The sequence below is a fragment of the Bubalus bubalis genome, chromosome 22 (assembly GCF_019923935.1).
Source record: "Bubalus bubalis isolate 160015118507 breed Murrah chromosome 22, NDDB_SH_1, whole genome shotgun sequence".
Lineage (NCBI taxonomy): Eukaryota > Metazoa > Chordata > Mammalia > Artiodactyla > Bovidae > Bubalus > Bubalus bubalis.
In genome coordinates this window covers 25137772-25164338 of record NC_059178.1, presented here as the reverse complement: position 1 = coordinate 25164338, position 26567 = coordinate 25137772, and the positions used below count along the sequence as shown (strand labels likewise).

At 42.4% G+C, this 26567-nt stretch overlaps 1 pseudogene; it reads right to left on the bottom strand.

The window, feature by feature from the left end:
- Positions 1 to 2249: 2249 nt before the first annotated feature.
- On the bottom strand, positions 2250 to 2373 carry LOC112581494 (annotated as a pseudogene).
- Positions 2374 to 26567: the final 24194 nt, after the last annotated feature.

Sequence of the window (26567 nt, the reverse complement as noted above, 5' to 3'; positions counted from 1 at the left end):
ACTCTTTTCGACCCCGTTTGTAGCGTGCCAGGCTCCTCTGTTCATGGGTATTCTCTGGGCAAGATTACTGCCCTCCTTCAGGGGATCTTCCCAACCCAGGGATTGAACCCAGGTTTCCCCACATTGCAGGAGGATTCTTTACTATCTGAGTCACCAGGGAAGCCCTATTTTCTTAATGTGCCTTTTTTTTAAGTTCCCAATCTAGTCTCATATTTATACTTTTTGTGGGGAGCTATACTTCATTGCTCAATGGCAACCTACTCCAGTACTCTTGCTTGGAAAATCCCATGGGCGGAGGTTGCAGTCCATGGGATCGCTAACAGTCGGACACGACTGAGTGACTTCACTTTCACTTTTCCCTTTCATGCATTGGAGAAGGAAATGGCAACCCACTCCAGTGTTCTTGCCTGGAGAATCCCAGGGATGGGGGAGCCTGGTGGGCTGCCGTCTCAGGTCACACAGAGTCGGACACAACTGAAATGACTTAGCAGCAGCAGCAGCATGCTTCATTGCTGCTTGGGCTTTTCTCTAGTTACGGCAAATGGGGTCGAGTCTCTAGTTGCAGCTGTGGTACACAGGCTTCTCATCACGGTGGCTTCTCGTTGCAAACACGGGTTCCAGGGCAGACAGACTTCAGTCGTTGCTGTGCAGGGCTCAGTAGTTGTGGCTCCCGGGTTCTAGAGCACAGGCTCAATAGCTGTGGCACACAGGCTTAGTTGCTCTGCAGCATGTGGGATATTCCCAGACCAGAAATGGAACCCGTGTCTCCTACATTGGCAGGCAGATTCTTCACTACTGAGCCACCAGGGAAACCCTTACTAGTGTCTTTTGAAGAACAAAAGTTTTAAATTTTGATGAGGTCAAATTTATTGCTTAATATAAACTACTTTCTGCATATCATGTAGTAAGATTTAAGGAATCTTTGCCAAGCCCAATAAATCTTTGCCAATACCACTGTGATTTACACCTATGTTTTTTCTAGAAGTTTTATACTTTTGACTACTAAGCCAAAATGTGAATTCAAGTGTACATTTTTAAAAGGCCACTAAGTTGTTCATATGTACATTAAAATTTCAGGTGTACTGCTTTTTTTAAAAGAGAAAGTCACTACTAGTTAAATATTATCCATAATGTCATACTATTTAATAGCAAGTCTAGGAATCACAATAAAATTGCACTAAGTATAATCAAAATGATAACCTCAGCACAACTTGGAACGTGCTCAGGAGGCAGAAATGATCCCTGTACTTTCAGTTTACACTTAACATTTTTACCTCACTCTACACATTTCTTCTGAATTCCTAGGGACACACTTATCTCCAGAACTAACATCATTACAGTAAAATAGATATTGTTCCAGTTACAAGTTCCAAGAATCCTGGAGTCAGAAAAGGCTTTAGATATACAGTTCAACCTCCCAGTCAATGAGGAACACCCCCCACAGCATTTCTGTAGATGGTTACCTGGCCATCGTCTGATTAGTGTGGTGATAGGACCGCTTCCAGGTGGTTCACTCCTTTGAAGCATTTAATGACAGCATCACTGCTTGTCATAACGTTCTATCTCATGTCAGGCTGAAATCTGCCTTTGTGTAACTTCCTCCAGTTTCGACTTTTTGTCACAGACCAGTTGGGTGGTCATAGTTTCCAGTTCCACTCAGTGACATTGGTTGGTTATTTATTATTATATATCTTACATTTGATCTTGTGTTTGATAAAATCAGTCTTTCCCCAATTGTTTTGATCTTTGTTATTTTACCTTGCTTTTGATGTTACTATTTTAAGCCTTTCCTCTCTAGGAGTATTTTTTCTTTTCTTTCTTTCTTCTTTTTTTTTTTGGACAGGAAACTAGGATTTATTGGTGGGCTTGAGGAAGGAGGGGACAACACGGAGGGTCTCATGAGTGCAGGCCCGCCATTTGTCCAGGGGCCATGAATAGTGATTATTTGACCCCACAGCCGTCCAGGATGAGCCGCTTTTCTGACATATTTTCAAATTCATCCACATGAACCTTAGTAAATCCCCACTTCTTGGAGATGTGGATCTTCTGGCGGCCAGGGAACTTGACCTTGGCCCTGCGGAGGGCCTCAGTCACATGCTTCTTGTTCTGCAGGCTGGTGTGGATGGACATTATGACTTGGCTGGTGTGGACCCTGGCCACTTCACCCTGGGTCTTTCCAAAGGCAGCACACATACCTGTCTGGAGCCTAGACTGGGACCAGATGCCAGTTGTGACTGTCCACTGGAAAGGGCTGTCCCCAAGTTCCCTGTACAGATAACAGGTGGCATACACGACCGGGAAGGCTGCTCTCTGCAGCCATTGCACACCAGCCCCCCATGGGGAACAGAACACAGTCGGTTTAATTAGCAGAAAATTATTTTCTTTTTAATTTTGAAATAATTTGACTTTTTAAAAGCTGTAAGATGAATACATACAAATAATCCCGTTCACATAAATACCATAGCTAATATTTTACTACATTTATTTATCATTCTCTCCCCCTGCCTCATTCTGTCTTTGACTTTCATGACCTTGACATTTTTGAAGACTCCAGTAATTTAGACTGTTGTTCAATTTTTTCTTAACATGTTCCTGTGATTATATAGGGTATATGACCTTGAAGGATATGACAGAACTGATGTCACATTCTTCTCAGTACGCTGCTTCAAAAGGTACATGATGTTTATGGTTCCATTAGTGTTAGCTGATTAATGCCTGATGAACTATGGACAAAGGTTCATGACATTGTACAGGAGGCAGTGATCAAGACCATCCCCAAGAAAAGGAAATGCAAAAAGGCAAAAGGTTGTCTGAGAAGGCCTTACAAATAGCTGAGGAAAGAAGAGAAGTAAAAGGCAATGGAGAAAAGGAAAGATATACCCATTTGAATGCAGAGTTCCAAAGAATAACAAGGAGAGATAAGGAAGTCTTCAGTGATCAATGCAAAGAAATAGAGGAAACCAATAGAATGAGAAAGACTAGAAATCTCTTCAAGAAAATTCGAGATACCAAGGGATTCATGCAAAGATGGGCTCAATAAAGGACAGAAATTGCAATGGCACCCCACTCCAGTACTCTTGCCTGGAAAATCCCATGGACGGAGGAGCCTGATAGGCTGAAGTCCATGGGGTCGTTGAGAGTCGAACACGACTGAGCAGCTTCACTTTCACTTTCCACTTTCCACTTTCATGCATTGGAGAAGGAAATGGCAACCCACTCCAGTGTTCTTGCCTGGAGAATCCCAGGGATGGGGGAGCCTGGTGGGCTGCCGTCTATGGGGTCACACAGGGTCGGACACGACTGAAGCAATGCAGCAGCAGCAGCAACAGAAGCAGAGGAGAAGGCAATGGCAACCCACTCCAGTACTCTTGCCTGGAAAATCCCATGGACGGAGGAGCCTGGTAGGCTGCAGTCCATAGGGTCACTAAGAGTCAGGCACAACTGAGCAACTTCACTTTCACTTTTCACTTTCATGCATTGGAGAAGGAAATGGCAACCCACTCCAGTATTCTTGCCTGGAGAATCCCAGGGACAGAGGAGCCTAGTGGGCTGCCATCTATGGGGTCACACAGAGTCAGACACGACTGAAGTGACTTAGCAGCAGCAGCAGCAGAAGGAGGAGGTGTTAAGAAGAGGTGGCAAGAATACACAGATGAACTATCCAAAAAGATCTTCATGACCCAGATAACCATAGATGGTGTGATCACTCACCTAGAGCCAGACATCCTGGAATGTGAAGTCAAGTGGGCCTTAGGAAGCATCACTATGAACAAATCTAGTGGAGGTGATGGAATTCCAGTTGAGCCATTTCAAATCCTAAAAGATGATGCTGTGAAAGTGCTGCACTCAATATGCCAGCACATTTGGAAAACTCAGCAGTGGCCACAGGACTGGAAAAGGTCAGTTTTCACTCCAATCCCAAAGAAGGGCAATGGCAAAGGATGTTCAAACTACTGCACAATTGCACTCATCTCACACACTAGCAAAGTAATGCTCAAAATGCTCCAAGCCAGACTTCAACAGTACGTGAACTGTGAACTCCCAGATGGTCAAGCTGGATTTAGAAAAGGCAGAGGAATCAGAGATCAGATTGCCAACATGCATTGGATCATCAAAAAAGCAAGAGAATTCCAGAAAAACATCTACTTCTGTTTTATTGATTATGCAAAATCCTTTGACTGTGTAGATCACCACAAATTGTGGACAATTCTTCAAGAGATGGGAATACTAGACCACTTGACCTGCCTCTTGAGAAATCTATATGCAGGTCAAGAAACAACAGTTAGAACTGGACATGGAACAACAGACTGGTTCGAAATAGGAAAAGGAGTACATCAAGTCTGTATATTGTCACCTTGCTTATTTAACTTATATGCAGAGTACATCATCTGAAATGGGCTGGATGAAGCAGAAGCTGGAATCAAGATTGCCAAGAAAAATATTAATAACCTCAGATATGCAGATGACATTACCCTTATGGCAGAAAGTGAAGAGAAACTGAAGAAACTCTTGATGAAAGTGAAAGAGGAGAGCGAAGAAGTTGGCTTAAAACTCAACATTCAGAAAACGAAGATCATGGCATCTGGTCCCATCACTTCATGGCAAATAGATGGGGAAACAGTGGACACAGTGGCTGACTTTATTTTTGGATGCTCCAAAAATCACTGCAGATGGTGACTGCAGCCATAAAATTAAAAGACGCTTGCTCCTTTGAAGAAAAGCTATGACCAACCTAGACAGCATATTAAAAAGCAGAGACATTACTTTGCCAACAAAGGTCCGTCTAGTCAAAGCTATGATTTTTCCAGTAGTCACATATGGATGTGAAAGCTGGACCATAAAGAAAGCTGAATGCCGAAAAATTGATGCTTTTTAACTGTAGTTTTGGAGAAAACTCTTGAGAGTCCCTTGAACTGCAGGGAGATCCAACCAATCCATCCTAAAGGAAATCAGTCCTGAATATTCATTGGAAGGACTGATGCTGAAGCTGAAACTCCAATACTTTGGCCACCTGATTCGAAGAACTGACTCATTGGAAAAGACCCTGATGCTGGGAAAGATTCAAGGCAGGAGGAGAAAGGGACGACAGAGGATGAGATGGCCTGAGTTGGATGGCATCACCAACTCGATAGACGTGAGTTTGAGTAAGTTCTGGGAGTTGGTAATGAACGGGAGCCTGGCATGGAGTCACAGAGTCGGACACGACTGAGCAACTGAACTGAATGTTAACTTTAATCACTTGGTTTGGATGGTATCTGCAAGATTACTCTTTCCTTGTAATTAAGAATTGGGGAGGAGGAACTTCCCTGGTGGTCTAGTTGTTAAGACTCTGCACTTTGAATGCAAGGGATGTTAGTTCAATCCCTAGTCTGGGAACTGAGATCCCACATGCTGTGTAGTGCAGCAAAAAGACAAAAAGAGGGGAAGGGTACTTTTTGTTGTCGTTCAGTCATGTCCAACTCTTCACAACCCCATGGATTGCAGCACACCAGAGCTCCCTGTCCTTCACTATCTCCTGAAATTGATATAATGTTTGTCATCAAGCTTTCACTTACTAGTTTCAACATCAATATGTCCTGAATGAATGAATCATTACTGTGTTGCCAAAGATTGATATTTTAATTGAGATATAGTTGGCACATAGTTTAAAGTGTGCAACATAATGATTCGACATTTGTATGTATTGCAAAATGACCATCACAATGAGTTTAGTTAACATCTTTCACCACAAGTAGTTACAATTTTTTGTGTGTGATGAGAACTTTTAATACCTACTCTTTTAGAAGCTTTTAAATGTACAATATAGTTTTATAAACTATAGACACCGTGTTCTAATTAAGCAATTTTAAAAATTTCTAGTTCTAGAAATTTAAAAATGCCAAAAAGTAATGTTTAAATTTCTAATTCTATTACTTCTACGTTAATTAGTTGACATCCTACTGTAAGAAAGAACTTTCTCTTCTCCTCTGTTTATTCGTTTATATCAGTATGAACCCATGGATTCTTATTTTAATCAGTGAGTTGTAATCTGTAACTATCATCATTTATTTTGATGTTTAAAATAAACAAGATGGACATTCAGAGGGAGCAGTAGCCAGATCATTCTTGGTAGGTGGGAGTCTTTGCTTCTGGGTCTACACAGAACTCTCAGATTTGACCAGTGGGAGCCCCTGCAGACTGGCTCCTTGTCTTTTTTGAAATTTCTCCAACACACTTTGAGCATTTCCTTGCTTTCTGGCACAAGAAAATGTTCCAGGTCCGTTCTATACTTTCCCTGCCTACCCTGCAATCAGCCATTCTCTGAGGATGCCAAGTGTTTTAGTGGACAATAATATTTGGAAACCAAAACTAACACTGTGTGTGTTGATTGTACCTAAGGTGCCAATACATCTGGGTCATCTCCAAGTACAGAAGTAGAAAATGTAAGTATTTATATACATAAAGACATCTATATTTATATTTATATCTGTATCAATATATTAAAAACCATGAGTTCACACCGATAGCTCCAGTTCCAATCCAACACCACACACGTGCTTGATTATGGGAGCCAGAACATAGGCCAGATATTCAAGAATTCATTGGCCTAAGGCCACTTTTTAAGAATGTGGGATTTAACCCCCTGGAAAGAACCCCAGGGGGTGGGATGAACTCACCACTCTTAGGAGGCTGGATAAGATGATGGCTTTTTCTCAGCGAAGTGGGAGGGCCTAGGTTGCTCTGACAGAGAGTACAGGAAGAAATAGAAAAGTCTTCCCTTGTGTCTCAGTGGTGAAGAACCAACCTGCCAATGCAGGAGACATGGATTCAATCCCTGGATTGGGAAGATCCCCTGGAGAAGAAAATGCGACCCACTCCAGTATTTTTGCCTGGAGAATTCCACAGACAGAGGATCCTGGCATGCTGCAGTCCATGAGGTCATAAAGAGCCAGACACGACTTACCAACTGAACAACAACAGGAAAGTCAAAGAAAGTGAGCTCCCTGGAATACATAATTTGAAGCCAGATGGGCCCCCAGTGTTCCACAGGAGGACCCCAAGGACACCCCATCCATGGAGTCCATAGGGACCACCCTGGTGACAGGGGTAGTAGCTGTATCACTGGGGAGTTCAGTGCTGGCTCCTCTGCAGGCTGGCATGACAGTGAGAGGGGCAGACAATGAGCTCACGAACATCCATGGGGATAATGGAGCTCCACAGTAACAAAGGCAGGAGGCTGCCCTCAGTGCAGAGAAAGTCAGAAATGCAGTCGAGGGGGCTTAATTTGAACATGCCGTGGAGCTGATTAATAGAGATGGTGATCCTGGGGCAAAAGAGAAGGACAGAAGTTCCACGTAGGTCCAGAAGCAAAGATTCCCACTTACCAAGACTAATCTGGCTACCGCTCCTTCTGAATGTTCATCTTGTCAGCCACAGAGACCAACACTGTGCCCCTGGTACAGCACTATACGCTTGCTGTTCAGTCGCTCAGTCACGTCCGACTCCTCGTGACCCCGTGGACTGTAGCTCACTAGGTCTTTTCTAGCACTATCGCTAGAGGAGAACAGCTGGCCACTAGGTGGCAAATTGACCACACGAGGCCCTGTCTGTCCTGGAGGGGCAGCAATTCATCTTGGCCAGAATGGAAACCTATTCTGAGGGACAGTTTGCCTTTCCTGCCTACATAGCCTCAACTGGCAGCCCTGTCTGGGGCTTTGGGAATGCTTGACTCACCCGTGTGGAGTTCCACACACATAACATCTGATCAATAAAAGAAATAGAGGATTGAGCTTGTGACCACAGAATATACTGGTCTATTTTGGATTATCCAGGGGACTATTTTTTTTTCTTTCTTTCTTTCTTTTTTGGCTGCACCAGGCCTTCAGTTGCAGCATGTGAACTCTTTACTTGTGACACATGGGATCTAGTTCCCTGACCAGGGGTCAAACCTGGGCCCCCTGCACTGGGAGTAGGGGAGTCTTAGCCAGTGGACCACGAGGGAAGTCCCTCCAAGGGACTATTCTTCTAAACATGCAACTGAAATGCCAGCTTAGAAGTCTGAAGGGATAAGTCCCCAACCTTTAAAATACCACATATTTATGGGAATTCTCCAGCGGTCCAGTGGTTAGGACTCTGAGATTTCACTGTGGTGACTGGGATTCCATCCCTAATTGGGGAACTAAGATCCTGCAAGCTATTTGACCTGGCCAATAAAAGGAAAGATGCAACATGTTTATTAAGTCAGAGAGTTCTGTGTGGAGCCAGTAGGAAGGCTTCACAGGAGTGGGAATCAAGGGGTAGAAGCCAGTGTTTCTCCAGCTACCATCCCCCTCAGTCACCAACTGGGGACTGTGCTCATCTCAAGCCCTGAACTGCAAGGCTTAAGCTCCCATTTCTAAGGGACACATTCTCCTTGTAGGAGGTATGGTAGTGCCAGATCTTCCCCACGTCATCAGGGTGGGTGATGATGCCCTGCTCCATGGGGTACTCCAGGGTCTGGACACTGAGCCTTCCTTGGATCTTGCCCCCCATGTAGTTGTCCTTCTGCCCCACACCCACCATGCAGTCTTGGTGTTGGGGCACCAGACGATGGGTGGGAACACAGCTAAGGGTATTATCTTCAGTAAAGCCAGTTTTGCATGTGTCAAAGCCACAGTCGACAACAAGCACATCCGTGTCTCCCTGCCTGTGACCCTTGGAGGCTGAGTGCAGGAGCCCACAAGCCGGGATGACTGCAGCAAGCCCTCCCCAGGTTCTCATGATGTTGTGTTTTCATCATCTACAGTTTCAGTTGGTGGTTTCTCTTTGTTCAAAGAATTGTTTAACATAGTTTGACATTTCCACATAAAAGGAGTTTTGTCCCCCTCATTTTTATTAATTTCTAGTTATATTGCACCATGAGCAGAGAATACTATCTCTACTATTCAGTGTTTGCACTTTACTGAGGTTTTTCTTTCTGGCCTCGTGGTTTTTGTGAATGTTCACAAGCAATTGAAAGGAAAGTGCATTTTCTTTTTTAGGATGTACTATGTGCTATTAATATATCATCAATCAGATCTACCTTATCAATTATGTTATATATAATTCTATATTATACAATTGACAACTGTATTACTAAGGTTTCCATAATTTACTCATCTTTTATGTACTTGATCTCTCACAGACTGAGAAAAAGGAAAGTGAAGTGATTTTGCCAAGTTCTCAATAGTTAATGGTAAAATTCATCAGTAAACGGTGAAACAGAATTGAGGCAGTATGATTGCCGAACCTCAGCTCTGAACTATTATACCACCTGCCTTCCATGGATATTCATTAGATCTGTCTCTGTGTGGTGTCACTTGGGGTTTAAACCATTTAGTAGGAGACAGAGAAGTGTCCCAAGGGAACAACATGAAAGCAATAGAAAGGGCACAGGAGTTTGTGAAGCAATTTAGTATGGTAGTCGGGAAGTCAGTTTATTCTCCGAGAAGCTGAATGATTGTACGAAATGTAACAAGACTCTCAAAAAAGGAACTGAAACTTAAGGGGATTATATAGGCCAGTGAAATTGCCAAGGGCATGTGTACTTAGCAAGGGTGCGGTGCAGCAGGGCAGGGTGCATGCGGTCAAGTTGGGAATGGTAAGTGGCTAATGTCAAGCAACTGAACAAGTGGGAGACACTCTCCACCAATCATCTGCAAGAGGGTGATCATAGCCCTGGAGGTCTAGTGGCTAAGACTCCTCGCTTCCAATGGAGGGGGCCCGGGTTCAATTCCTAGTCAAGGAACTAGATCCCACATGCCTCAGCTTAGAGTTCTCATGCTGCAATTAACACCTGGCACAACTAAAATAAGTAAGTAAAAAAAATATTTTAAAAAAAAGAATTCCACATTTTTTAAAAAAGTAGGTGATGATAGAAGGATATTTTATCCCTTGCAGACCTTCCAACCTCCAACTGGGAGGACGATTATCAGCTCTGAAGAGATTCCACCCACCAGACAAGTGTGGGTTGAGATACAAAGAGGGAAGGTCCCCAGTGGTTTGCCCACAAAAGGGAGGTGACGGTGCCACTGTAGTGGAGGGTGGGGTGATGAACTGCTCTCCACTGGCAGGCTTTTCAACTGCTAAGAAAGGAGAAAGATATCTGTGCTTAAGAAGCTAGTCTTCTGCTGGCAGAAATGGGTCTGTCTTAGGAAAGTCTTTCAGTATTAGGTCTACAAGAAGACAGAGCAATGTCATTAGAGGGAAGAATTACTCCCTGTTTATCTTTCAACATCAGAAATAGAAAGAGCATCAGTTCTTTACAAATCAGAGAATAAGGTAGCTATCCAGGCTCTTAAGGAAAGGTCCTTTGCTCATCAGAGTAGAGAAGGCAAAACTCCACCAGCATGAAGAGAGAGAATGGATGTAAAACTCTCAATGTGTAGGGAGGAACTTCCCTGATGGTCTAGTGACTAAGACTCCACACTCCCAATGCAGGGAACCTGGGTTTGATCCCCAGGTATGAAACAATTTTGGAGTAGGGAAGATGAGGTTAGGTCTCTTTGAGAGAATTGATTTTCCAGGCACCTTGGGGGAGGCGGAGTCAATGTTCAAGTTATTTGGATCCTGAAAGGGAATTCCAGATGAGCTGATCTACCTACACCTTCACGACTCACTTCTTGAAAGAGTGATTTTGAGAGGTGAAATAGCTGATCGTTTGAAACTATCCATTCTGAGATGAGCAAGGAAAGCTTTGGAATTGAATCAGGCCAGAAATGAAGCTGGCCATGGAGAAAGGAGTGAGGCTGAAGTGGCTTTAACACATCGAGCAGGAAACCTCAGATGGAAGGTAGTGAGCAAGGAGTAAATATTGAAGGCAGCAAACCCAAATCCCACTTTGTGGATGCTCTCAATCTGTAGGGGAGGAACTTCCCTGGTGGTCCAGTGGCTAAGACTCAGCACTCCCAATGCAGGAGGCCTGGGTTCAATCCCTGGTCAGGAAACTAGATTCCACATGCTGCAACTAAAGATCTTTAGTGCAGAGAAAGGGAACTTGAGAAGTTCCATCAAGCAAATGGGTTTCCCAGGTGGCATTAGTGGTAAAGAACCTGTCTGCTAATACAGGAGACATAAGAGACAAGGGTTCGATCCCTGGGTTGGGAAGATACCCTGTAGGAAATGGCAACCCACTCCAGTATTCTTGCCTGGAGAATCCCATGGACAGAGGAGCCTAGTGGGCTAGAGTTCATAGGGTCTGAAAGAGTCAGACATGACTGAGCAATTTAGCAAGCACATGTGTTGAGTGAATAGGAAAATGTGGCTTCTAGGAGGAGAGAGAGTCAGGTGACCCCAGTTCTATGGGACAGCACTCAGTTGAAGAAGTCACCAGAGCCAGCCAAAGCCAGGTAAAGCCCACCAACCAAAGAAAAGATCAACAAGCCACACCTATAGGAAAAGGTTGACTTTATTGAACTTGCTGGTGTGTGGAAGAACTACTCATGGGATGTCTCAGTAAGACAGAGCGGGGTGCACGCTTGTGCCAGTCGATTCTGAGAAAGGATGGCTCGTTCGTCATTTTTCCAACCACAGTATAGCCTTAAGTGTATTTGGTCAGAGACACTGTCAAACAATGTCAGCAAGACATTGTCATGTTTGCCTGACTGTGTCCTGTTCAAAACATCGTCTAACACAGTCTGACTAATAGCAGAGTGGCTTTGCACTTTCTCAGGTCCTAAGTGGGTTAGAGGTCGAAGATTGGGGAAGGTAATTTGGCCAACTGGAAGACCATGGAAAGGCCTCAGCAGGGTTGTGGTTCCAGAAGAGCACTTGAGGAAAAATTCAATTGAGCAGAGAAAAGTGGGGAATTTAGCTTACATGAAGGAAGAAGGCCACTCAGCAGTTATTGGAATACCTGATATGAACCTCACCTAGAACACCCAGAAGCTCTTTCCTACACCTCCATGGGGACCCTACTCCATGAGAAGACAGGCTCACAGGGCAAGAACAGCATTAGTATGATAAGCATGTACTGTATTTCCCCCTTCCTGTTGTAGTTGGCTTTGTGCTAGAATACCTTGAGGAATTTGGCTTTCAGTTGCAAATAGTTTCTCTCTAAGGCTAGCAAAGTGGAAGACAATACATTATTAGGTATAAACTTCCCTTTGTTCGGCAAAGGCAACAGGGGTTGGAAAGGCTTAGCTTTGAAATGAAAGGTAAACACATTCTGGAAAATGGAAAGGGTTGAGAGGCTGTGAATCTGAAAGTCATAAACGTTCAGGGGACTCTGTGTGTATGTGTGCATGTGAATGTGCGTGCATGCACACGTGTGTGTGTATACTTGTGATTCTGCTCGACTTCTTTCTTCTTTTTTGAGAAGCCTTTTTTTTTTAAGCTTTAGAACACAGGAACAGGAGGGACACACCCAACAGCGGAGGAAGCAGGAAACATCTACTCTAAAACTGAAGAACAAAAACATGAAAACTGAGAGAATCTTTTGTATATTTTTGTGTAGTTTGTTCCCACTAAACTTTCCTGAAAACATTCACACTTTGTCTGCGTGTGATTGGGAATGGAGGTGCTTGAATCTCTGTGCAATGAATCCAGTGTGATTTAAGCAGTTTCATTGCTGCAAACTTACTGATTGCTTTGGAGAATATTTCTTCTCTGGATCACATTTCAGAAGCATTAGGAGCTGAGTCCCACGGGGCAGCAGTGGGTCAGTTACAGGAGTAATGTTCACCTCAAGCTGGAGGAAGGTCTGTAAAGAACAACTGGCTGGGCTGGACAAAGGTCAATTTGAATTAAGCTATCGATGATAGTGTTTACAACTTAAAAAAAAAAAAGTAGACTTGAGGCATGTGAAAAGTACAAGCTGTCCTTGTTTTTCATAATTTATATGGTTCAGTTCAGTTCAGTCACTCAGTCATGTCCAACTATTTGCGACCCCATGAACCACAGCACACCAGGCCTCCCTGTCCATCACCAACTCCCGGAGTCCACCCAAACCCATGTCCATTGAGTCGGTGATGCCATCCAACCATCTCATCCTCTGTCATCCCCTTCTCCTCCTGCCTTCAATCTTTCCCAGCATCAGGGTCTTTTCCAATGAGTCAGCTCTTAACATCAGGTGGCCAAAGTATTGGAGTTCGAGCTTCAACATCAGTCCTTCCAATGAACACCCGGGACTGATCTCCTTTAGGATGGACTGATTGATCTCCTTGCAGTCCAAGGGACTCTCAAAAATCTTCTCCAACACCACAGTTCAAAAGCATCAATTCTTTGGTGGTCAGCTTTCTTTATAGTCCAACTCTCACATCCATACATGACTACTGGAAAAACCATAGCCTTGACTAGACAGACCTTTGTTGACAAAGTAATATCTCTGCCTTTTAATATGCTGTCTAGGTTAGTCTTAACTTTCCTTCCAAGGAGTAAGCATCTTTTAATTTCATGGCTGCAATCACTATCTGCAGTGATTTTGGAGCCCAGAAAAATAAAGTCAGCCACTGTGTCCACTGTTTCCCCATCTATTTGCCATGAAGTGATGGGACTGAATATATTATGAGATGGCTGGATGGCATTACCGACTTGATGGACATGAGTTTGAGTGAACTCCGAGAGTTGGTGATAGACAGGGAGGCCTGGCATGCTGTGATTCATGGGATCGGACACAACTGAGCAACTGAACTGAACTGAAAAGTAAATGAGCTACTTGCTATAATATTTACATATCTCTAGTGGGGATGTGCATGCATGCTAAGTCGCTTCAGTTGTGTCCACTCTTTGCAACTCCATGGACTATATAGCCCATCAGGCTCCTCCGTCCACAGGATTCTCCAGGCAAGAATACTGGAGTGGGTTGTCATGCCCTCCTTCAGAGGATCTTCCCAACCTGCAGATCAAACCTGCATCTGTCTGTGTCTCCTGCATTGTAGGCTGGTTACCTGGGAAGCCCCTAGTGGGAATGCTATGTTCTAACTCTCTAACAATCCAAGTGCTCTGTAGTAGGGAGGGTGAGTAGCATTCAGCTTTCAGGAAAAAGCTTAGATCTCTTTCAGGAAAGTGAAACCTAGATAGAAAATAGAAACTGTTCATGGGGAAACTTGTGTTTTTCTCCCTGGGCTTTGTTTGGGGAATACATTCAAAATAATGCAGATGTGTTCAGGGAACTACTCATTGTTAGGGAAAGATTTTTCTGCCCATTTTGGGTTCTTTTCTCAGAAAATCGTTGAGCCCTGTGAATGTGTTTGCCAACGCTGATATGTACTCGGACACATCCAATTTAATGATAAATTGCATTAGACTTTCCAAGATTTAGAATATCTGGAACAGCAGATTAATTACATCTAGTTTTCCTCAATTTATTGCTTTACGGTGTATATATTTTTATCCACAGAGCAGGAAACAACCATATTTTCAGAGCGTGAAGTGTCTAAAGATCATTTGGGTCTAGGAGGTGTAGGGGAGAGAGCTACAGCACCCCCAACCCCAGGCCAGAAAGTCTTACTTGGGAGGTAAGGTGTAAACTGAGTCCACTGAATTAAACTAAGGATGTGGAGGGTGGTTGGTAGTGAAAGAAAGAGCTGGGAAGGACCATGGAAGTCTATTGAAGGGAGGAATGCAATGTCAGTGTCCTTCGCCACGAGGGCACTTATTTCCTGGGCCACTGGCTCCTTGGGAGGATGGAGGTGGGGACGGTCAGGGGGTGCTTTTTTTCATTCATTTTTGAAGCCCCAGTACCTGACACACAATAAGTATGTGATGGGCAACAAATGCTGCATGGATTAGTGAATAAATGAATGATCACTTCTAATAAGGCATCATGGTTATCTGTGTTTATGTGTCTGTTTTACTCATCTGTTTCAATAATTCTGTGCTGAGTATTGGTGGAATCATCTTGAGTTACATAGCTTAGCAAGGAGGTAGGTTGGGCACTTAAGAGCCAGTGTTCTCACTCCTAGCTCAGTTTTCACATCCCTAACAACACATTGCTTCTTTAATGCTACCCCATTAAAACAAAATGCTCATAATAACTTGCTCCTCCTCTGAGTGCTTCTCAGAAGCTCACAAACCTTAAGTTTTTTTTCTGACAATCTAGTTTCATTTCTTTTTAGTCATTCCTTTTATTAGTAAGCAACATTTTTTTTTTTTAAGCAGTGAGTTTCAATATTCAAAACTACCACCTTGTATTTTAGGTAACTATGCATTAAAATAGCACCAAAAAAAGTGGGTCCTTTTGAATTTGTCTTCATTCTTAATGTCGAACCTGGTACTATAATGTCTCAGTGATAGTAGGTGTCGTCTGAAGAAGAGTTCAGGGTATTTACCAGTATAGGACTTTACCTCTAGATTCTTACTGATCAAAGCACGATGTATTAAAATTAAAACTTTCAGAAAAATTTGCCCAGAATTCAAACAAAACTAACAAGCATTAGTATCTATTTTGAATTAGATTTATGGTTTTGGGCAGACTATAATAAGTTTTCAAAAGAATGACACATTTTAATATTTCAGCACTATGTTCTATAGTTTTAGATGATTTCAAGGAAATGTAATACTTGTGAATATGCATAGAGGTTATACAGAGAACTCAATTAATGGAAAAATGATAGTTCACAATATTACATGAGCCCCAAATGAACTTATCTGTAATGTATAAGTGTTCAAACTTGGGAGACAGATAAATTTGACTTTTAGTCCTCACTGTGTGAATTCCTAGCCATATGATCCTCGGCAAGTGGTTTATCCTTTATGTTTTTGTTTCCTCAGTTCTAACATAGGAGTATTCCTGGTTGCTCAAATGGTAAAGAGTCTACCTGCAATGCAGGAGACCCGGGTCCAATCCTTGTGTCGGGAAGATCCCCTGGAGAAGGAAATGGCAACCCACTCCAGTGTTCTTGACTGGAGAATTCCGTGGACAAAGGAGCCTGGCGGGCTACAGTCCGTGGAGTCACAAAGAGTCTTATCTAGCAGAACTAATGAACATAACTTCCTCAATCACTCAATGAATGGCAGTTATTAATATAACATTCATAGTAAGAATATCAATCCCTAATGTATCAGTCGAGGTTTCTTAAAATATATATATTATTTATTTAAAATTTTGACCACAGCATGGGACATGCAGAATCTTAGTTTCCCACCCAGGGATTGAACCCAGGTCCCCTGCATTGGGAGTGTAGAGTCTTAACCATTGGACCACCAGGAAAAGTCTCCCAACTGAGGTTTTTATTTACAAGGAAAAGAAACTATTTCTGGCTATTTTAAAATTAGAAACAAACAATGAAATAAAATTAGAAACAGGCCAGTGGTTAAAACTCTGTGCTTCCAATACAGGGGGTGCAAGTTCAATTTCTGGTAGGGAAATTAAGACACCACGTGCTGCCGAGTGTGGCTGAAAAATAAAAAAAGAATAAATAAAAGCAGAAACAGTATTTTTGACTAGGAAGCTGAATTTGCTGGGAGGCTGGCAAACCTTACTTGAAAACTACTTGGTCAGAACACAATTAAAGCCATGAATTGGTTTTATGAAAAAGCACGGCCCTTGTACAGTGCACACCACTCCACACTGTGGCTGCCACATGCTGTTCAGTTCAGTTCAGTCGCTCAGTCATGTCCGACTCTTTGCGACCCCAAGAATCACAGCACACCAGGCCTCCCTGTCCATCACCAACTCCCGGAGTTCACTCAGACTCACGTCCATCGAATCAGTGATGCCATCCAGCCATCTCATCCTCTGTCGTCCCCTTCTCCTCCTGCCCCCAATCCCTCCCAGCATCAGAGTCTTCTCCAATGAGTCAACTCTTTGCATGAGGTGGCCAAAGTATTGGAGTTTCAGGTTTAGCATCATTCCTTGCAAAGAAATCCCAGGGCTGATCTCCTTCAGAATGGACTGGTTGGATCTCCTTGCAGTCCAAGGGACTCTCAAGAGTCTTCTCCAACACCACAGTTCAAAAGCATCAATTCTTCGGCGCTCAGCCTTCTTCACAGTCCAACTCTCACAGCCATACATGACCACTGGAAAAACCATAGCCTTGACTAGATGGACCTTTGTTGGCAAAGTAATGTCTCTGTTTTTGAATATGCTATCTGGGTTGGTCATAACTTTCCTTCCAAGGAGTAAGCGTCTTTTAATTTCATGGCTGCAGTTACCATCTGCAGTGATTTTGGAGCCCAAAAAAATAAAGTCTGACATTGTTTCCACTGTTTCCCCATCTATTTCCCATGAAGTGTTGGGACCGGATGCCATGATCTTCGTTTTCTGAATGTTGAGCTTTAAGCCAACTTTTTCACTCTCCACTTTCACTTTCATCAGGAGGCTTTTGAGTTCCTCTTCACTTTCTGTCATAAGGGTGGTGTCATCTGCATATCTGAGGTTATTGAGATTTCTCCCAGCAATCTTGATTCCAGCTTGTGTTTCTTCCAGTCCAGCATTTCTCATGATGTACTCTGCATATAAGTTAAATAAGCAGGGTTACAATATACAGCCTTGACGTATCCTTTTCCTATTTGGAACAGTCTGCTGTTCCATGTCCAGTTCTAACTGTTGCTTCCTGACCTGCATACAGATTTCTCAAGAGGCAGGTCAGGTGGTCTGGTATTCCCATCTCTTTCAGAATTTTCCACAGTTTGTTGTGACCACACAGTCAAAGGCTTTGGCAGAGTCAATAAAGCAGAAATAGATGTTTTTCTTGCTTTTTCCATGATTCACCGGATGTTGGCAATTTGATCTCTGGTTCCTCTGCCTTTTCTAAAACCAGCTTGAACATCTGGAAGTTCACGGTTCTCGTATTGCTGAAGCCTGGCTTGGAGAATTTTGAGCATGACTTTACTAGCATGTGAGATGAGTGCAATTGCGCGGTAGTTTGAGCAGTCTTTGGCATTGCCTTTCTTTGGGATTGGAATGAAAACTGACCTTTTCCAGTCCTGTGGCCACTGCTGAGTTTTCCAAATTTGCTGGCATATAGAGTGCAGCACTTTCACAGCATCATCTTTCAGGATTTGGAATAGCTCAACTGGAATTCCATCACCTCCACTAGCTTTGTTCGTAGTGATGCTTTCTAAGGCCCACTTGACTTCACATTCCAGGATGTCTGGCTCTAGGCCAGTGATCACACCATCATGATTATCTTGGTCGTGAAGATCTTTTTTGTACAGTTCTTCTGTGTATTCTTGCCACCTCTTCTTAATATCTTCTGCTTCTGTTAGGTCCATACCATTTCTGTCCTTTATCGAGCCCATCTTTGCATGAAATATTCCCTTGGTATCTCTAATTTTCTTGAAGAGATCTCTAGTCTTTCCCATTCTGTTGTTTTCTTATCTTTCTTTGCATTGATTGCTGAAGAAGGCTTTCTTATCTCTTCTTGCTATTCTTTGGAACTCTGCATTCAGATGCTTATATCTTTCCTTTTCTTCTTTGCTTTTCATTTCTCTTCTTTTCACAGTTATTTGTAAGGCCTCCCCAGACAGCCATTTTGCTTTTTTGCATTTCTTTTCCATGGAGATGGTCTTGATCTCTGTCCCCTGTACAATGTCACGAACCTCAGTTCATAGTTCATCAGGCACTCTATCTATCAGATCTAGGCCCTTAAATCTATTTCTCACTTTCACTGTATAATCATAAGGGATTTGATTTAGGTCATACCTGAATGGTCTAGTGGTTTTCCCTACTTTCTTCAATTTAACGACTGACTGGTCACATGGATGCCTCTCAGGGGCCTAGGAGACTGGAACAAGTTGTTTGCCACTGGCAGTCACACCTTCCATTGGAGATGTGCTGTCTGTCACTTAGGTTTATATAATGGGAAATTCTCCAAACATAGGAAGGGAGAGAGAGGGTGGGTGACCAAAAATATGCAAGCACATCTCGCAGATCCCGGGAAGCCACACGTTTGGGAAACCAGTTTGACACTTCTCTTTTTCACATGCCACATGCCCAAATCATTAGCAAATCTTTCAGCCTCATCTTCAGAATCTATCTAAAATCTGACCACCCCTCTTCAGCTCCACCATTACCAGCATAGATCAAGCCCTTATCTCTTGCGTGGATTACTGACTCAGCCTCCTGGCTGGTCTGTTGGTTTCTACATTTGGCCCCTTACAGTTTATTTCCAACCTAGAAGTCAAAGAAGTTCTCTTTAAAAATATTGTTTAATCGGTAAGTCGTGTCCAACTCTTTTGCAACCCCCGGACTGTGGCCCACCAGGCTCCTCTCTCCATGGGATTTCCCAGGGAAGAATACTGGAGTGGGTTGCCATTTTCTTCTCCAGAGGATCTTCCTGACCCAGCGATTGAAACCAAGTCTCCTGAATGGGAAAGCGGATTCTTTACCGCTGAGCCACCATGATCAGACCTCAAATCCTGTTTGAGTCCACTTATACGAGGTACCTAGAATAGTCAAATTTATACAGGTAGATGCCAGCGGCTGGAGGTGAGGTGTGAGGAGGGGGAAGGGTGACTTGGGGTTTGATGGGCACACAGTTTCAATTTAGGAAAGTGAACGATTCAGATGGATGATGGTGAGAGGTGCCCAACAATGTGAATGTACTTGGTGCCTCTGAACTGTACAGTGAAATATGGTTGAAATAGTATGCTTTATATTGTGTGACTTTTACCACAATAAAAAGCATTAAAAATATGTCAGACAGCCCCATCCAAATAAATAAAAATACATCATACCTTATCACCCCTGTGCTCAAAGTCCTCTGATATGTCTTATTACCTTCAGTGCAAAAGCCAGAGTTATGCCAGTGACCTACGATACCCTTTACAGTATTCCTTCTCTCCCCCATTTGTCTCTGTTCGCATCCTCGGTTACTGTCACAATGCCATCCATGCTTAGAACTCAGGATCTTTGTCCTTATTTTTCCCCCTGCCAGGATCATTTGTCTCACAGATCATTACAACTTGCTCCTTCACTTCCTTCAGTTTTCTGCTCAAATGTCACCTTATCAGAAAATGGCTTCTGACCACGCTATAAAATTATGCCCCTCTAGCCCCTGGGACTCCACATTCTTTGAAACTCTTCTCCATAGCACATTGATCTCCAACCAGACATTCTGTATGCATGTTAGTCGCTCAGTCGTGTCTGATTCTTTGTAGCCCATGGATCGTAACCTGCCAGCCTCCTTTGTCCATGGAATTCTCCAGCCAAGAATGGAGTGGGGTGCCATTTCCGATCCAGGGGATCTTCCCAACCCAGGGACTGAACCTGTGTCCCCTGCATCTCCTTCATTAGAGGTAGATTCTTTACCTATGAGTCACCTGGAAAGTCCCATTCATGTTTATGTACAAGCAAAATCAGCAGAATCATGTTTTCCCATTTTGTTCAGTTGAGTGAAAATCATGAAAACCCAGGAAGGAGAAATTTTTATCTAAGCAGTCAGTGATTAGAAAATTTGATCCTTCTGTGCTGTTCAGGAACCTGGTATTTGTGCTGTAATTGAATCAGAATGCACAGGGTAATTAAGAATAAAATGAAAAAGGGTTTGTGCTATTTCACAATGAGCTTGATGTGGAGGCAAACAGCAACATTCCAAGCACAACTAAGTGCTTAGTATAAGCAATACCAGTCCATTTAAAAATCCTGTAATGTACTCAGTTCCTTATTGAGCCATGGGCTTTGCTACCATGGAAATGCAGTTGACCACAACCTGAAGTGTCTCTTAAGTGAGAAAACACTGAGCAGGAAGAGGAGGAAGTTATCATTCTTGTGGCGACACTTAAGAACCAACTACATGACACTCCTGAAAAAGAATAAAGTGAGGTGGTTTGCTCAATAGGATCTCAAAACATACTAGAACTAGAAAATGAAGACAGTACAATAATAGCAGGGGTGGGGGCAGAAATTAACCAACACAACAGACTAGAAAATCCAAGAACAGGAAATTCTGTGGTGGTCCAGAGGTTAGGACTCTGCACTTTCAATGCAGAGGGCCGGGGTTCAATCCTTGGTCGGGGAACTAAGATCCTGCATGCTGTGTGGTGCGGAAAACAGGACAAAAGAAAATCCAAGAATAGAAGCATGCATTTACAGAAATTTGACATGTGATAAAAATTACACAGGTTATAGCATGGAAAAGGTGGACTACTGTTCAATAAATGATGCTCAGATACTTAATTATTCATTAAAAAAATTGGATCCCTTTTCAGTATCATGGGTAGAAATCAACTCCACACAAATTAAAGACTCAAATTTTTTAATGGAAAAATTTTAAACTTAAAGATTAAAATTTGAGGAAACTTTGGTAGTAGAGAAATTCTTCTTTTTTTTTCCTATTTGGCATGTAGGATCTTAGTTCCCCAACCAGGGGAATAGAAGAACCTGTCCCCTGCAGTGAAAGCACAGACTCCTAACCACTGGACAGCTAGTGAATTCCCAGAAATTTTTAAAAAGAGACAACTGTAATGGAGATAATTGACAATTTAATCACATTAAGATCAAGTACTACTGTTCATTAAAAGATCACAGAAAGAGTAAACACAAACCATGAACTAAGGAAAGATATTATAACACATATAACCAACCAAAAGTTAATAGCCATGATATAAAGAACTGCTAAGAATCAATAGGATAAAAATAAATAAAATAAACCTATAGAAAAGGAAGCCCCAAGCATGAACAGGCATTTCACAGAAGAGGAAACACAGTTAGTAAGTAAACATATGGAAAGATGCTCAATATCACTTATAAGGAGGGAATTGCAAATTATAACCACAGTGAAACACTTTTTCACATCCACCAGAATGACAATTTTTTTTAAAGTAAAAAACACTCTTAAGTGTTGATAAAGAAGTGGAGCAATAGTAAGTCTTCTACCCTGCTAGGAAATAACCTGGTGTCATTAGGTAAATTTGTAAACATACACACTCTCTTTGACACTTGACATGTATCCTGTGCAGTATATCCATTGCATAAGAACATTAGAATACACACACAAATGTTTACAGAAGCCTGATTTTAAGAAGGCAAAAACTGAAAATAAATAAATAAAAAGGCAAAACCAGCAAACAAGAAACCCAAATCCTGGAAATAATTAAAATGTCCATGGGTAGGAGAATGGAAAAATTGTTGTGTATTCATTTCAAGAAATGCTATATAGCAGTTAAAAAAACAAATGAAATACAGCTATATGCATTAACATTATTGAATCTCATAAATATGTTGAGCCAAAAAAAGTTGCAGAAGAATGTACAAATATATATGCAATTTGTGATTTTTCCCAGTATCAAAGGCCTTGATGCTGGGAAAGATTGAAGGCAGGAGAAGAAGTGGATGACAGAGGATGAGATGGTTAGATTGCATCACCAACTCAATGGACATGAGTTTGAGCGAACTCGGGGAGATGGTAAAGGACAGGTAAGGGAAGCCTGGAGTGCTACGGTCCATGGGGTTGCAAAGAGTCAGACATGACTGAGCGACTGAACAAAATTTATGTTTAATCTTTGACTACTGTTCCTGGCACATAGTCCCCCAAACCTTGGAATTTCTTAAGTGAAAGGTGTTTTTAGTTATTTATAATTAGCCTCTTTCAACTACAAGTGTGTTTATGTTAACGAGGGGATTTTTGGAAAGCCTCTAAGGATGGGGCTGGTTGACAACGAAACCAACCTGGATTAGAGGGTTGGAACTTTCAGTCTTCCACTGTACCTCCCAAGATGGCAGAGGAGTTGAAAGTTGACCAGTCACCAATGGCCAAAGATTTATTTAATCAATCTTGCCTACATATGAAACCACCATAAAAATGCAAAAGTCTTGGAGAGCTTCTGTGTTGATGAACACAGAAGAGTTTTGAGAGAGCAGAAGCCCAAAGAGCAGAGAAGCTCTGTGCTCTTTCCCCACACCTCATACTTTGCGTCTCTTCATCTAACTCTACCTGATTTGTAACTTTATTTAATTCTTTCAAAAAACATTTATTCATTTATTTGACTATGCTGAGTCTTAGCTGCCCCACATGGGATCTAGTTCCCTGTTGTTTTTCAGTCACTCAGTCACGTCTGACTCTTTGTAACCCCATGGACTGCAGCATGTTAGGCTTCCCTGTCCTTCACCATCTCCCGGAGCTTGCTCAAATTCATGTCCTTTGAGTCGGTGATGCCCTAGTTCCCTGACCAGGGGTCATACCCGGACCCCCGGAATTGGGAGCGCAGAGTCTTAGCCACTGGACCACCAGGGAAGCCCTTATTTAATTCCTTTTTAAAAGAAAGAATCTTTATTTACTTATTTACTTACTTATTTATTTATTTTTGGCTGTGTTGGGTCTTAGCTACAGCATGCAGGCTGAGTACCTGCATCATTCAGGATCTCAGTTCGTTGACCAGAGAAGGCATTGGTGTCCCTTGCATTGGAAGGCAGATTACTAACCACTGGACCACCAGGGACGTTCCCTGATTTGTACCTTTTATAATAAAGGTGTAAAGTAGTCAGTAAACTGTGTTCCTGAGTTCTCTGAGCTGCTCTAACAGATTAACTGAAACTGCAGTGGGGGCAACAGGACCCTCAGATTTAGAGCCATTGGGTTAGAAGCACAGATAACAACCTACACCTCTGGGCATCTGAAGTCAGGAAGGGGGACAGTCTCATAGGACTGAACCCTTAACCTGTGGTATCTGACATTTTCTCTAGGCAGATAGTGTCAGAATTGAACTAAACTGTAGGATACCCACAAGGTGTCACAGATTGTTTCATGCATGCAAAACCTATATATCTGGTGTCACAAGTGAAGTAGAGTTGTGGTAGACTATTGAGAGCAGAGGACACGCACAGCAGGAGTGTGTGGTTTTTCTTTTAAGGTAAATAAATTCAAAACAGAAAACCTAAGGGATTTCCCTTGTGGCTCAGTGGTTAAGACTACATTGCTTCCAATGCAGGGGCTGTGAATTTAATCCCTGCCTGGGGAACTAGCTGTGTGGTATGGCCAAAAAAAAATTTTTTTTAATTTAAAAGCCAAATAACCTATTATAAACAGAAAGAAAAAGTACACATTTCAGATCAGAGAGATTACCTCATAGTAGTCAGTCAGTTCAGTCACTCAGTCGTGTCTGACTCATGGTAGAGAGATGACATTTTGGGAGGGGTACACCAGGCCTCCAGAAGGTCAGGAACGCACTTTTTCTTAAGTTGGGTGGTGGCTACACATGCTGTTTGTCTTTTAACAGACAATTAGATTATACATAGTCTTTTGAATGTATGAAATAAATATAAAAATGTAAAAACAGATTGAACAAGAAAATGTAAAGTCCTTGTAGAAATACTGGCAATTCAAGATCTTAATAAATGGTCAGTATCATTTTTCATATATAAAGAAAAAATTCAACTGCATGATTTTTATTTATTTATTTTTATTTATTTATTTATTTATTTTTGAGCCAAGTCACACACTTGTGGGATCTTAGTACCCTGACCAGAGATTGAATGCAGGCCCCCAGCATTGGGAGTTTGGAGTCACAGCCATTGGACTGCTACGGAAATCCCTCAACTGCATGGATTTTTGAAGAAAAAAGAATCTGTCTTACAACCAAAATGTGAAAACACCAACAGTTAATTTAAATTTTTTAAGATGCTTTGTTCAAAGTTAGTTCCTTTAAATAACATGGAAATTAGAGGTAATACATCAGGAGAAAGTTGGCAAAGGCCCATGTGACTGGAAGTATATTATGAGATATTAACATATTTTAATATGCTAAATTAAAGTCTTTGACTGTGAGGATCGCAACAAACTGTGGACAATTCTTAGAGATCGGAATACTAGACCACCTGACCTGCTTCCTGAGAAATCTATATGCAGGTCAAGAAGCAACAATTAGAACTGGACATGTAACAACAGACTGGTTCCAAATTGGGAAAGGTGTACGTCAAGGCTGTATATTGTCACTCTGCTTATTTAACTTATATGCAAAGTACATGATGCGAAATGCCGGGCTGGATGAAGCATAAGCCGGAATCAAGATTTCTGGGGAAAATATCAATAACCTCAGATATGCAGATGACACCCTTACGGCAGAAAGAGAAGAACTAAAGAGCCTCTTGATGAAAGTAAAAGGGAGAGTGAAAAGGCTGGCTTAAAACTCAACATTCAGAAAACTAAGATCATGGCATCTGGTCCCATCACTTCATGGCAAATAGATGGGAAAGCAATGGAAACAGTGAGAGACTATTTTCTTGGGCTCCAAAATCACTGCAGCTGGTGACTGCAGCCATGAAATTAAAAGATGCTAGCTCCTTGGAAGAAAAGCTATGATCAACCTAGATAGCATATTAAAAAGCAGAGATATTACTTTGCCAACAAAGGTCCATCTAGTCAAGGCTATGGTTTTTCCAGTAGTCATATATGGTTGTGAAACCTGGACCATAAAGAAAGCTGAATGCCAAAGAATTGATGCTTTTGAACTGTGGTGTTGGAGAAGACTCTTGAGAATCCCTTGGACTGCAAGGAGATCCAACCAGTCCATCCTAAAGGAAATCAGTCCTGAATATTCAATGGAAGGACTGACGTTGAAGCTGAAATTCCAATACTTTGGCCACCTGATGTGAAGAGCTGACTCATCTGAAAAGACCCTGATGCTGGGAAAGATTGAAGGCGGGAGGAGAAGGGGACAACAGAGGATGAAATGGTTGGATGGCATCACCGACTTGATGGACATGAGTTTGAGTAAGCTCTGGGAGCTGGTGATGGACAGGGAAGCCTGGCGTGCTGCAGTCCATGGGGTCACAGAGTCAGATATGACTGAGTGACTGAACTGACTGAACATATTTTAACTTTTTTTTTCTTCTTTGATTTTCCCTCAGCCAAACACAACCAGCCCTCTACACCAATTCAAGAAAATGGCAGACTCTATGCTTTCTTGCCCCAGGAGAACTTTGTCCCAGGCTACCACTTTGGTAGCCTCCAAAGAACCATGCTTCCCGTATTCCTGTTTCTGCCATAGTCCCTTTTCATCAATCCAGGATGGTCCTGTGACCTGGCTTAACCCACAGAGTGTGGCGGAAGGAATGTTGTTTCAAGTCCCAACTTAAGGTCTACAGGCTTCCACTTTTATTCTCCAGGGGAACTCAGCCCTCAGGTAAGAAGTATTCCTACCTCTTTGTGAGAATCCCAACCTTAACCGAGAGGCGAGGTACAGAAAAGAGATCTTCGAGGTGCTGGCCAGCAACCAGCACCAAGTTGATAGTCCATGTGAGGAAGGCATTTGAAAGTGAATCCCCTAAGAACTGCCCAGACTGATACACCACGTGAACCTGGTTCTGCCAAGCCCTGCCCAAGTGGCATGAGCCAAATGAAGAAAATGATTGTTGTTTTAAACCACTGGGTTTGGAGCTAATTTGTGGTACAGCAATTGATAACTGAAACAAGGTGCAGAGTAGAAAAGATGCTTTCCCTCTGGGACTTTTCCCCCCTAAAAACTGACGTTCTTAGGAGAATGCAGAGAGTTTTGGAGAGGGGATAGAGAAAAGCACTTTGGAAGGGTGAGAAAAGGACTTAGAGGCATTGATACAGTACCCTGAAGAATGATGAAGAGGGAAGTTTCTCCAGATGCACAAGATTCCGTTTAGGCTGGTAAGAAGAGATGGTCTTCCCTACCCTCCTAAATACATAAACAGTCCATCTAGGGAGTTAGGATTAAAAGAA